Source organism: Panthera tigris, chromosome A1 (assembly GCF_018350195.1).
Source record: "Panthera tigris isolate Pti1 chromosome A1, P.tigris_Pti1_mat1.1, whole genome shotgun sequence".
In the NCBI taxonomy this organism is placed as follows: Eukaryota; Metazoa; Chordata; class Mammalia; order Carnivora; family Felidae; genus Panthera; species Panthera tigris.
The window spans coordinates 210,155,605-210,169,072 of record NC_056660.1 but is presented as its reverse complement, the minus strand read 5'-3'; the positions used below and the strand labels follow the sequence as shown (position 1 = coordinate 210,169,072).

The 13,468-nt window shown below is 40.5% G+C and overlaps 2 long non-coding RNA genes across 2 annotated transcripts; one reads left to right on the top strand and one right to left on the bottom strand.

Annotated features, from left to right (window-relative positions):
• Nucleotides 1–663: 663 nt before the first annotated feature.
• Nucleotides 664–2,521, bottom strand: LOC122231850. The gene is made up of 2 exons (XR_006209110.1): nt 2,456–2,521; nt 664–971 (listed from the first exon to the last, which is right to left on the bottom strand). It is a non-coding gene; the product is annotated as an uncharacterized LOC122231850 (long non-coding RNA).
• Nucleotides 2,131–11,703, top strand: LOC122231849. Its single transcript, XR_006209109.1, has 3 exons — nt 2,131–2,281; nt 9,553–9,706; nt 10,809–11,703. It is a non-coding gene; the product is annotated as an uncharacterized LOC122231849 (long non-coding RNA).
• Nucleotides 11,704–13,468: the final 1,765 nt, after the last annotated feature.

The following is a 13,468-nucleotide window of genomic DNA, read 5'->3' as shown; positions in this document are numbered from 1 at the left end:
AGTAGACACATGTGGCTGATGGCTACCATATTAGATAGTGCAGTTTAAGCTCTGAGCTCAAGTCTTTCTCTCCCATTGGTTCCAGAGGAATCCTTATGGTCTAGGTTTCTATCAGTGAGGCCTCCAATTCACTGTGAAGATTACAACCTGCCTTCCTGATATCAGCAGTGAGTTTCCTGCTTGGATGTAGGCCATGTGCTTTTAAGACCAGAGAACCATGAGATGCACCTACATCAGTAAGCCTGGACCACTTCAGTATAAAAGGTATCAGAAGCCTATAGCCAGTGGGCAGAGAAAATGTTTGCACATTTCACTTTGTAGCTATGGTCTTTGAAGCTTTTGGAATTCCTCTGCCCAGCCTCCTGACACTACCTGTCAAGGCCACTGTGCTAGATTTCCCATATGTCTGATAAAACGTGTATACTCTCTTTGGGACTCTTTTTGTGTGATTGTCAGATTTGGCTTCCCTTATCTTAATTGCCTATATTTGGGGGACTGTTATCTTCGTGTCTTGCATTACAACCTCACCTCTTGCTAATTTTTGACATCTTGGGTCAGATTTCTGGCACCCTGAGGCAGTCTCTGACAAATTCCCATAGAATCTGCACTGCTGCAGACCCCCCAAGTTTTCTAGCCAGGTTGGTAAAATACAGGAAATAAATGTAGATGGATAAACATGTTTATTAGATTTAGCAGCGTGAAAGCAGCCAATATACCACTGGCTTACACAAAATACAAGTTCATTTCCTTCAAATGTAACATCCAGAATTATGTGGTTCAGGGCTGGTAGAGTGGCTGTTTTCCATGAGAGTATCGGAAACTTTTCTGTTGCTCCGTCACGTCTAGGATATTGACTGCCCACATGGTCTAAACATGGCTTAGCACCAGCATGATGTGGGAGAGGAAGTAGGAATGGCTTATTCTTCAAGGACACGAGTTGGAAAGTGCTTTCATAATTTCTTCTCACATTCCTGTGATCAGATTTTAGTAACATGGCTGTAACTAGCTATACAGGAAGATGGGATAAGTGATATTTACTCTAGGAGGCCTTGTGCCCAATTAGAAACGGAAAGTTCTATAAAGAAGGGAAGAATGACTGTTCAGGAACAAGTAGCGGCTTCTGTCTTACATAGGAGATGTATTCTGCCATACGTTAGCACTTTTCAATAATTACAGAACAGTGACCTTCTCAGACAGATGGGGAAATTCATGAGAGATGCAAGATACAGATGAAGGCAGTGGGTCCTTATGATCACTCAAGTTTGAATGGGTGGGATAGAAAAGGATTAAAATGAAGACCAAAGGGACTTAAATGTGACATAAGAAAAAACTCATTGAGGGGCGCCTGGGTGGCTCAGTTGGTTAAGCATCCGACTTCGGCTCAGGTCATGATCTCACCGTTCATGGGTTTGAGCCCCACGTTGGGCTCTGTGCTGACAACTCAGAGCCTGGAGCCTGCTTCGGATTCTGTGACTCCCTCTCTGCCCCTCCCCTGCTCACATTCTCTCTCCCTCTCTCTCTCTCTCTCTCTCTCTCTCTCTCTCGGATAAATGGGCATTGAAAAAAAATTTTTTTTTAAAGAAAAATTTCATTGACGATCGAGAGACACTGCAGTGGACTAACAAAGAGTCCAGTCAACCATTTGTTCTTGCACCTTTGGCCTTCCTGAGTTAAACCCTTTTTCATGGAATCAGTTAGCTATTTATTCTATTCCGGCCAGTGAACTTTATATATCATTGTCCCCACCTTAAGCTTAGTGAGGAGAGATGGCAGTGGCAACATGGTGAGACAAAAGAGAGGAGGGACGAAGTTGGTGGATGTGAAGAGTTGAGAGAAAATATATGAAAACTTTTCATCTTAAAGAAAAGCTGCAACAGACTCTCATGCTAGTGTTTGGCGTGTGGGGGAGGCGGTCCCGTAGAATGTTTCTTTCTTTTTTTTTTTTTAAATGTTTTTATTTATTTTTGAGACAGAGAGAGACAGAGCATGAGCAGGGGAGGGGCAGAGAGAGAGGGAAACACAGAATCCGAGGCAGGCTCCGGGCTCCGAGCTGTCAGCACAGAGCCCGATGCGGGGCTCGAACTCACAGACCACAAGATCATGACCTGAGCCTAAGTCGGAGGCCCAACCGACTGAGCCAATCAGGCACCCCTCCTGTAGAATGTTTCTGAATAAAGGTCCTGAAGTGTGTCACTGTCACATAGCAGCGTCGCTTGCTGCTCCATCTCCATCTCAGGCTGGACGGTCACATGAAGGGACATGTGAAAAAGAGGCCACAAAGGTACTCCTCTGCCCTCTCACCCTGGGTTGTGTGCGTATCCAAGCCGCAGGTAGGACTGTTTTCCTAAGGGGAGGAAAGCCGGTCTTCCCCAATGGGCGTTGCCACTGGGGAAAAGTGACGTCCCAGGGACTGGGGTCAGACTGGGTCCTGAGGGTCCCCTTCACCAGAATGTACCTTCTCAATCTGCCATCAGGTAGGCCTGTGGGGCCCTCCTCCCGTCCTGCAGGCTGTGGTTGCCATAGCACCGCAGGACTCTTTCCACTTCCGGTTAGATTGATTCCACAGCAGCGCCGGAAATAACAGCCCACCTTGCCAAGGCTGAGACCCTTAAAAGCAGCTCTTTTCCTTTTCTCAATGTAATGGGCTGGAATGATGCCCAAAGGACTCTTCCCTGGGTGTTCTTTTTGTTTTTTTTCTCCCACTAAATTGCATTTAGTGGACTCGGGTGCCTTTGATATGTTGGTCTGCCCATCTGCTGATTATCTTGGCTTACACCAGGTTGGCCTTCTGATAATGAAAGAAGCCAAAAATAGCAGTTATGAAGCATGGGCTTTTTGATGATTACTTGTGTTCTGCAGCAGATCGCAGATTGAATGGAGCCCAGCATAAAGTAACTATCTTCTTTGTATTACTTAACCACCCACTCAGAGAGCAAAAACTACTGTCACAGTCTCTCTCTGTCCCTGGCATGTGATACAGGAACTGTGGAACTCAGAGAGGCTCAGTGTCTATTTGACTGTGAAGTACATTTTGGATATCATCTCCCTCAAATATGTCTGGAAACTTTCTTCATTTCATCCATTAACCTCTGGAACACTTCTTTAAAGTCCATTCCTCCCTCCACCACCATGCCTGTTATTTACACACCATTTAGTAAGATGATGTCAGCTATTAGCCTGGCTCAATACCGTTTAGATATTTCTAATGAATGCGTGAGCTCATTTGGAGTATTCTTTGGTTTAGGTTGTGTATTATCCCGTTCTGAATATTATGACTCTGTTTAGCGCATTTCTATACAAACAGACTTAAATATTCAAGGTATTGCCCCTGGAATAGGTTCTCTTTCGTATGTGGCTTGTCAGGTTCGGTAAAAGGGAGCATATCCTTCAGATTGGCAAATTCAGATATCCACAGAACAAGTGGTAGAGTGTTCAGATAACTGACTCATCTTTCCAAAGGACATAAGTCATCAGGTTTGGTCCATTCTTAAAGAGCAAATTGCCCTCGGAATGTCAAAGCTAAAATATATCAGTTAATAATAAATTCCAGTGACTCAGATGGATGACATTATTGTCAGGTTAAAAATAAGTTACTCAAGGGGCGCATGGGTGGCTCAGTCAGTTAAGTGTCTGACTTCGGCTCAGGTCACGATCTCACAGCTCATGAATTCGAACCCCGCGTTGGGCTCTGTCCTGACAGCTTGGAGCCTGGAGCCTGCTTCAGATTCTGTATCTCCCTCTCTCTCTCTTCCCCTCCTCTGCTCATGCTCTGTCTCTCTCTGTCTCAAAAATAAATAAACATTAAAAAAAAAATAAGTTACTCAACCACCACATCTCTCTCAGTTAAATTCTTAGATCATAAGACGTTGAAATGGAACTTACTCTTGAATTATAAAGGTATTTTACGTTACTAGCAATGCTTGGAAACATTCCTATGTGTAACAATATTCTTACTTAATAACAAATAAATCAATGCAGAGATTTTGTTAAGCCCAAGGACCTGTACATCCAAACAGTTTTTTCATTATGTTTTGCATATTTCAGGTAGTTTCTTGGGTTTATAGTGTTCTGCTTTTTCACATTTGTGTCTCTAGTGCCGTGAGGATAGTGTGGAAAGGATGCAGCTTTGGGCTGCCAGTGGGAGGACTGGGTTCCCCACCTATCAGTGTAGAGTGTGGCCTTGAGCACTGGACCTTACCAGGTGTCAGGGGCAGAAAGTGTGATGGGAGGTAATTGGAACCATAAACCCAGTGACCTGCATTTTACTTGCTGGGTGACCTTGGGGGAAATCATTTCATTTCTCTGAGACTCAGTTTGTTTTTGCATTTAAGGTTTATAATAAATCCAGAAAACATCAACAAATACAGCAAGAGAATCAATGTAGAAACACAAGTCAAGGTGGCAAAAAACTCACGTTTATGAAGTCAGTGAAGGTAGGAAACAACAGGTAGAAAACATAACCCAGGCAGGAAGAAGATTACATCTGATAAGACAATGTGTCAGAACTTGAGAAATGAAAGTAAATAGGTGTTGGAATCTAGATGAAGGTTCTCAACTAGAAACGAAGTCAAGACAAACAATATGGAAACCACGGCCAGGCTCTAGGCAAGGGTCCAGGGTTGGGCAGGAGACCCCAGCAGCCTGAAGGAGGCTGACCAGGCAACTGTAAGAAATGGGTTCCTTTATTTGCTTGAAGGAATTCTGGCCTGCCTGCAGGCCTGGTCTTAGACAAGATAAGAGAAGATCAGAGATGATGGGACACAAGACAAGTCCTGCCAGAATGGAATCAAGAATACTTTTCAGATGCTGTGCTCTCTCCTTAGAAACTAAAGTCACTTCTAAAGCAGAGGAAAAAGTGGGTGTTACTCATAAGTAAAATAATGATAAAAGAATGCATTTTAAAAATATATCCCTCCAGCTAAATATTTGGTAAAATCTAGAATCTGTCATTTTTAAAAAGTTCTGTTTTTATAAAGATGTGTGAATTTCTATGACTTTAATCAGAGTTCTTAAAAACAGTGTTATAATTTGGGGACTGCTTTGTCTACCCTTTGGTTTGTTCTTACAGACGAATGAGACAATTAAGTAAGTATTTAGTTACCTAGAACCATTACAGAACAAGTAAATGGGGTTTGGTAAATAAACATTTATATGTACCATATTTAAAGGAGTGAATGTGATCTTTTTGAAAGCAAGAAATCCTTTTGCAGGGGGAATGGTGCCCCATGAAGATCTAAATTTATACATTCATATATCTGGTGAAATATTACTATCAATGGTTTCACACAGAACGTTTAGTCCTATGGACACCACTTAAATATTAAATTGTGTAAAAGATCAGAGTGTTTAAATATGCAGGCACATATCACTCATCTATACAGTAATGTCTTACCTTTGGAAACATGCAAAAATTGAGTGTTTGTCCTTTGTTGATGGCTTTCAAGCTTCCTCTCTGGAGTGAGAGGGGTGAAAAAAGTGCCCCAGGATTTTCTATTGATTGAGAAAGGGAAGCACTTGGACCAAAAACCAGAGTCTTTTTTTTTTCCACAATGGAGGGCTCACAAATGTCTTGAGCATCTACTTCATAACTAGTGAAATGAGGGAAACAAGGCTATAATTCTAGGGGGAAGGTGGTTTGGATAAAAGCCAGTTTCAGAAACATCAAAGAATGGATGATTTAGCACTAACCACATCTCTATACCTCTCAAGTCCTCTCCAGGACATATGAGAGGGTGTCCTAAATCACACATAGGAAAATATCATTCAAAGGCACGGGAAAGCCATGCATCTGAGAACCAATCAAAAAGATTTGCCCAGTTTACATGGATGTTGGGACACAGCATATGGACTCAAAACTAGGCATTTCTAGATGGAATCTTATTCCATTTAGTTCTGCTGTGACATTTTCAGCTTCAAAATGCTTCTAGTTCAAAAGACCAAATGGGCTAATTCATGAGACTCTTTTCGTGCTGTCCAATATGGTAGCCAAATTTAAATTAATTAAAATGACACAAAATTAGAAGAAACTCTTCTTCAGTCTAGCCATATTTCAAATGTCCAAAAGTCACATGTGGTTAGTGTCTACTGTGCTGGACAGTGCAGGTGTGGAATATTTCTATCATTGCAGATGAGTCCATTGGACGGTGCTTTGAGTCGAGTTTCATGGGCACATATGAGCACATTTTAGATCAGAACTCTCATCCTTAAAAGTGTGTGGATCTTTGATGAGATTTTCATCATTAATATGTCATTTTTGAAGATTGAGTCCTTGGGGCTCATTAGGATTAGATTAGTGAAACTTTAAGGGCAATTAACTCTCTGAGGAACAAGCTATTAAAAATCTGAATAAGATGACCTATGCTCAGAAATTAGATGGAAAATGAATAAATAAGTTCTAGGGGAAAGTTGCAAAAAGTATCAAGCATAAAATTAAGGTAAAAAAACAACCTAGATTTTAAATACTTGAAGCTCTGTAGGATAAACCCGCTGATGGCCATTGTCTTCCATTAGAGACGTTAGAGACTGTTGAAGGTATAAGCGTGCCTTTCCTTCTTTATTTGGTCACAGGGTGTACTGGCATTGCATGTGGAGGCCATTAACCCGTTTGGACATGTCTCTTTTTGTCTTAGATGCTGAAATGTCAGCTCAGATTTGTGGCATTCCTTCCTTTCTCTATCTTTGACTCTTTCATTAGGCAAAAAGAAATTATGAATAGAAGTGTTACACATAACTTATTCTGGTTACTGGCATTTTTAATTAAAAAAAAGAAGCCTGTAAATAAGTTGGCTTTTTTTCTTATCTTCCTTTCAGTGATACAGCCATCTATTTTCATTTGCAAGCTATTTCACAAAGTCGCAAAAAAGTTTAACACTGGTTATTTATGTGTATCCACTTTGTTTCTAGTAAACAGCCTAGAATCACAGAAAGATTCTCACTGGTTAAGAGATGCTTGCACTGTCAAGGTGATAAATTTGGCTTGGTCATGGAGAGGATTTCAAAGTAAAATACAGCACAGAGGATTAAAAATTGGAGGCCCAGGGCCATGCCTCTCAACTGAGGATATCTTAAGTCAATGGGAATATGGTATTACCAACATGTTGGGAAAATACCGCAAGATTCAGGAGCAGATTTTCAACCACAGAATCTTTCTTGAGAGTCAGCTGATTTACCAGGGAAACATGGGGGTGAATGAGTCGTGCTCAAACTGTTTGTGTCTTAGATAAGAAGAAAACTGACACTCAAAAATGCTTCAGAAACTTAATTTTTAAAGTGCTAACTCTAACAATCTATGGAGGAGAAGGTAGAGGTTTTTCTATTTTAAATAAGCAAAGCATTAAAAGGAATTTCTTGAGGTGATTTTTAGTGGATGAAGCATTTAAAGTGACTTCCATTGCCTTTCATTCTTACCTCAATCACAATTTAGCATCTTGATTATATTTATATCAGCAAAATAAGTGTTTTTCAGTCATATATTTGTGTGACTCAATCCTCAAAGAAAAGCCTTGTGGGACAATCTCTATAGCTAAGGAGACTGAAGGCTTTTTCAGCATAAAGCCTTGGAATAAGATCTTACATTTTATTTAAATTGATTAAAGAAATTCCTGAACTTGCACTTTTAGAGGACATAAGAAGTAACTTTGGACTATATAGGTTTAGAGAAATAAATGATAAAGCATCAATCTTAAATCATTTAAGACCAGAAAGGAGAGTACATTAGTTGTTACTGCATAACAAGTTTCCCCAAAACCTACTGGCTGAAAACAATATACATTTATTATCTTATAATTTCCATGAGTCAGGCATTAAGGAGAAGCTCAGTGGGTTGATTCTAGTTCAGGGTTTGTCATGAGATTGTGAATGAGATTTTGGCCAAGACTGCAGCCACCCGAGGCTTGACCAGGTGAGAGGATTCTGCCTCCAAGTTCACAACTGTGGCTGTTGGCAGGACTTTTCAGTTCCTCACTGGCTGTTGGCCTCAGTTGCTCTTCATACACGGACCTCTCTGTAAGGAAGTTTGAGTGTTCTCACAAAATGGTAGCTAGCATCTCCCAGAGTGAGCAATCCAAGAGAAAGAACATGAGGCAGAAATCACAAGGTCTTTTATGACCTATTCTGAGAAATAATACACCATCACACCTGCCATGTCCTATTGGGTTAACCCTGGTAAAACATGGAAGAGAAATACACAAGGGTGTGAACACATGTACATAAGGATCTTTGGGGCCATGTTGGAGGCTGGCTACCATAGAAGGAGTGATCTAGAGAAGCAGCAAACTTGATTTTAATAGATGTGGGTGGTCCAAAATATTTACCTATAGGGCTATGACTTCAATGAAGGGTCAAATTTTTATTGTGTTTTTATATTCCCAGTAATAAAAATATCCCTGTACCTCAACCAAAGGATTTGTAAATATTACCATTCTGTTCCACTACCTTGTAGGAATGATGTTGTAAGAAATGGTCATACTAGTATATGTTGGTGTTACATAGGAAGGGAGATATTTTATAATTTTCCTTTGAAAACCTACACGTACAGAAAGTTCAGGTACCTCTGCTGAATTGGCATGTACTGGCTCAACAATACCTTATCTAGAAGCTTAGGTCTCTGCTTCACTCTGAATAACTGCTTTATGGGTCCCTTGAGGCTTGGTGACAGTATTGGAGTAGCTTTGGAGGTTGGATAGATTGATTTATTATTTAGCCCTTAGCTTTATTTTTGAAAATTCATATAATATGGGAATGGCAGTGAACTACACAAAACTGAAAGCTATGTCTTGCTTTAAGTGCAGAGTTACGTCAATTGATTTATGTGTCTGGAACCATTCTCATAATTTCCAATGCTGGAAAATTAGATGGATATAACTTCCAAACAATTGGTTGTATATAAAAGACAAAACAAAAATAAGTAAGAATACAGGTAGGCATCAAAGACCAAACTGGGGTAGTTTACTTTGTATTTTTACCTGTCACTAGTTCATGGGAACATACATCCTAACATTCTACCTTGTTCCACATTGTTTTGGATGCATTCAGCAAGAGGCCCCAAGATCCACATTTCTCATCTTCAGGGCCTCTTTCCATCTCAACACAGCAGATTTTTCAGGCAGAGTGTAGATGTGATCCAGTAGTGATTACAGGTTATCAAACAAGATCTGAGTTTTAGGCTTGTCTGCAGGGCACCCTCCTTTTTCCTGTGCTCACATTAGCCTTGCTGAAAATTTCCAGGGGCCCCTCCACTTTCTTTCTTTCATGTTCTTTCTGAGGAAACTACCCTACCCATGGCAGCTGCCATGTTCATTGGGAACATATTCCATATCCCAAATCTAATGCCTCTGTCTGTTTGGGGGGGACAAAATGATGTTTTTATCTTCAGTTGATTAAGTGACAAACTGAGGCGAAAGAAGTTAGAAGAGTCAGTCTACCTCATTACTATGGTACCTCTAGGAGGACAGTGAGCTAAACCACTGAACTTCCTTATAGAGGGGGACAGGTTACCCACCAATCACCGCTCTTCCCCAAGAACAGTGATTTTTACTTTCTTATTTACTACAGAATCCGCTTCAAGTTGAAACTTTTAAACCACAGCTCAAAACAATGACTACTTTAGAAAACTTACCAAGGTCAAGAGAGGCCTCAGTGCAGCCTAAAAAGAGGAACTGAGAATTCACCTGGCAAGTCTCTCTAGGTCATTCTTGGAAAACCCCAGGTGGGTGCTGTTCGTATCACTTTATATTCAGAATCTTAAACACCAAACCATTAGGGGAAAGGTTTTGAATTTTCAGGAGCACTAATGTACCGGAAATATACCCTGGGGTCAGGGTGTAATGTACCTTGGGGTCAGGAAACTGGTAGAACGGAAAACCCCACCAAATGCTTAAGAATAAGAAGATGGCCTGCAGAATTGAAGAGAGGATATAGAAGTCATTGGGGACATTTGAGTTATATTTGTTATTACATGATTTGGATATTTTCTATACATCCTTCAGATGAGCAAAATATTTTTTTGCTTACTCCCAACGGTAGGAAAAAACTACCAGCTGTTATTCCTCAAAGATGCACTGAGAGAACAGCTGTCTCATCAAAGACCCCCAGCAAAGGATTATTCTAGATGAGCACCTTAGCTAGTACTGAAGGTAACACACACTTGAGGAAAAGATTGCCCATCCTTTTTTTAAAACAATTTTTTAATGTTTATTTATTTTTGAGAGACAGAGTGTAGTAAGCAGGAGAGGGGCAGAGAGAAAGTGAGACACAGAATCTGAAACAGGCTCCAGGCTCTGAGATGTCAGCACAGAACCTGATGCAGGGCCCGAGCCCATGAACCACGATATCATGACCTGAGCTGAAGTCGAGCGCTTAACCGACTGAGCCACCCAGGTGCCCGAAAGATGGCCCATTCTTTACAAGTCCTGCTAATTAAAGCTTTCTGCAATGACAAGATAGTATTATGGAATGACTTTGTTTATCCAAGCAACTGCCAAGTTTTAATTAGGCTTCAGCTAACAGACTTTAAGTTCAGACAAATGGCTCTGCTGTGGCAAATTGTCAGCATATGCTGATCTGGGAGCATCTGACTAGAGTGGGAGTCTGCTCTTGGTGCATTATGCTGCAGGTGGCTGGGATGACCCAGACGGGCCAGCCTGTCCCTGCTTGCAAGCACCCAAACCACCTGTTGGGGTTGAGTAATCCCCTCACCACATTGCCTGAGTTTACCCCTTCAGAGTTCAAGCCACAGTGGTATGGATCGAAAACCTAGAATCTTATTATCAAATGAATCAACAATAACAACTTTTATTTGTCAAAAACAGGCTTACATCCATTACGTCAGAAGGCCTTCGAAAAGATACCACATTAGAGCTGGAACGAATCTCAGAGAATGTTCCAACAGTCACAGTTTGATATGAAGGAACGAAGGGGCAGAGAGGAGGAATGACTTGGCCAAAGCCACCAGATTTTAGAACTGGGGCTAAAACCCAGGCCTTGCAATTTTGAATCTTCTGCTTGTGTCTCCCCCTGCCCCCCCCCACCCCTTCTGCCCCCTTTCCATTCAACACATTGCATTAAATCTACCAATTAACTCCAACTCTTTCAGGCTAGGATGTAAAGAAGGCTTCCGGTGAGCAGGTGGGCATGAGACTTTCCGAAGGGCTGACAGGTGTGGCCTCTTAATAACCCCTGATAACACTGGCTGCGGGTGGCCTGTCTCCTGCCACTTGCCACTGAGGCTCAGTGGAGCCTGTGACTGGAGATCCAGGTCAGGCTCACCACTGTCTGGGTGTCCTTGGACACAGAGCAGGGCCAGACGTGTGGGAGGGGACAGGGAGAGAACTTTGGCATAATTCAACACAATAAAGGGACACTCTCATGTTTGCTGTAATGTTGTGCTTCGAACTCCTTCAGTCCTCTCAAGCCTCCCCTCCCCGTTTCCTCAAAGAAACAACTCTGACTTTCTTATTTCCAGTCATTTCCTGTCACTAACGGCCTTCCCTTCAGATTCCTTCTGCTTCCCTCCCTCCATCCATTCCCTCCGGTTCCTACACCTTTGCTTCTTGGTTGTGTCTCTCTCACTTCCTTCACTGTGTTTCAATACCTTCTGCACTTGTAGCTCAAACTGACAAGTTTTCTGATCGCCATGAGTTGGTATCATGATTAAGTGTGTTGAAATACGTCAACATTTGAGAAGAATGTCTGATGTATAATAAACATCCCCTAAGGTCTTTTTTTTTTATTATTATTATTACTATTCCATTTGTTCTCTTATCTTTCTCTTGTTCTGCCATTGGTTCTATTTTATTTTATGCTCATTTAATAAATTTTGTCCTGTCCCTGAGTTCTCCATTCCATTTTGAATGCTCCCTCCATGTCTACCCTTCCTGTAGACCCAACAGAACTGGGCACAAGCTGCTTTTCCAAGAGGTCTTTCACCCCCTTGATGCAAAAGTGAAAGCATATGACTTTAAGATATTAGTTCAGGGACACCTGGGTGGCTCAGCTGGTTAAGCATCTGATGCTATATTTCTGCTCAGGTCATGTTTGTGAGTTCCAGCCCCACATTGGGCTCCACCCTAAGTGTGGAGCTTGCTTGGGATTCTCTCTCTCCTTCTGTCCTCCTCCCCAGCTCTCTCTCTCTGAAAGTAAATAAATAACCTTAGGAAAAAAAAGATATTAGTTCCAAAATTTGCATTGTATGTTAAAAAACCCCTGTATTTTAGAAAGGTGTGTTATACAAACCATGCACTTTGCTCCACAATGTTACTATTATAAACAGCAATTCTAGCTTCTTTGAAAAAATTTCAGTTTATAGAATATTTATTTCTAAAGCCCTTGAAAGTATAAATCTTGAAAAACAAACAAACAATACACATATTTGGGAAAGATAAAAGATATTCAGAGAAAAATTTGATAAAAAGGGAATAATCAAAATGAATAATATTTTTAGTTTAAATATATATATATGTATATATATATACACAAATATACATATATACATATATATGTATACAAATATATATATATATATATACAAATTAATTATAGACAGTAATTTCAAGCATTTGTCAGAATGGGAAGATAGACTGATGGCCAGTTATCCTAAAAACTCATGAGGTAAGAAATATTAAAAAAAAACTCTTTGGGGCACAAGTCTGGCTCAGTGAGAAGAACATGTGACTCTTGATCTCAGGGTCATGAGTTCGAGGCCCACATTGGGTGTAGAGATTACTAAAAGAATTAATTAATTAATTAATTAAAAATAAATACAACTTTAAAAAGTCTTCATGAATATTAAGTGTGTTTTTAGTATACAAATGAGATCGACATTAAAAGAAAAAATTTGTGATTTGGGGGCATATATAAGAAAACATTACAAATAGCTAAAGCATGTACTGATTGTATTTAGTTGAGTGTTTACTATATTTTACAATAATTTTATTTTCACTGGCCCTGGTTTACCAACCTATGTGTTATTGGAAATGAGGTAAATGTTCTACATAGATTGCTTGAGGCTGAACTTTCTGTGCAGTCTGCCACAAAGACAGTTTCAATGAAGACCAGAATAGAAATGGCATGGTTTACAATTTCACAACGTTTGTTTTCAAAAGCGATGCAATTTCCTTTTCCAAACTGCAAAGCAAAATAAAACAAAATGGTGTTTCTCTTGCTGAAACGCCTTTGCCCCCTGTCTTTAACCCTTGATTCCTGGCACTATTTTAGATTCCTACTTAATGTCCAGAAAGAAAAAAAAAAAAAAAATAGGGCACCAAATCAAAGAATAAGTGTATATAAAAGCATTAAATCCAGGGGGACTGGGAATTTAAATGATGTTCCTGGATAGAAGTTAAAAAAAAAAAAAGTTGTGACAAATGAAACTGAGGAGGCTGGAAAGAGAGGCGGAACGACCTCACTCCGAGTGCCATTACAGGCTTGCGTCTGCACCAATCTTTGAGAGGGGAAAGCCTAGGTGTTTTCC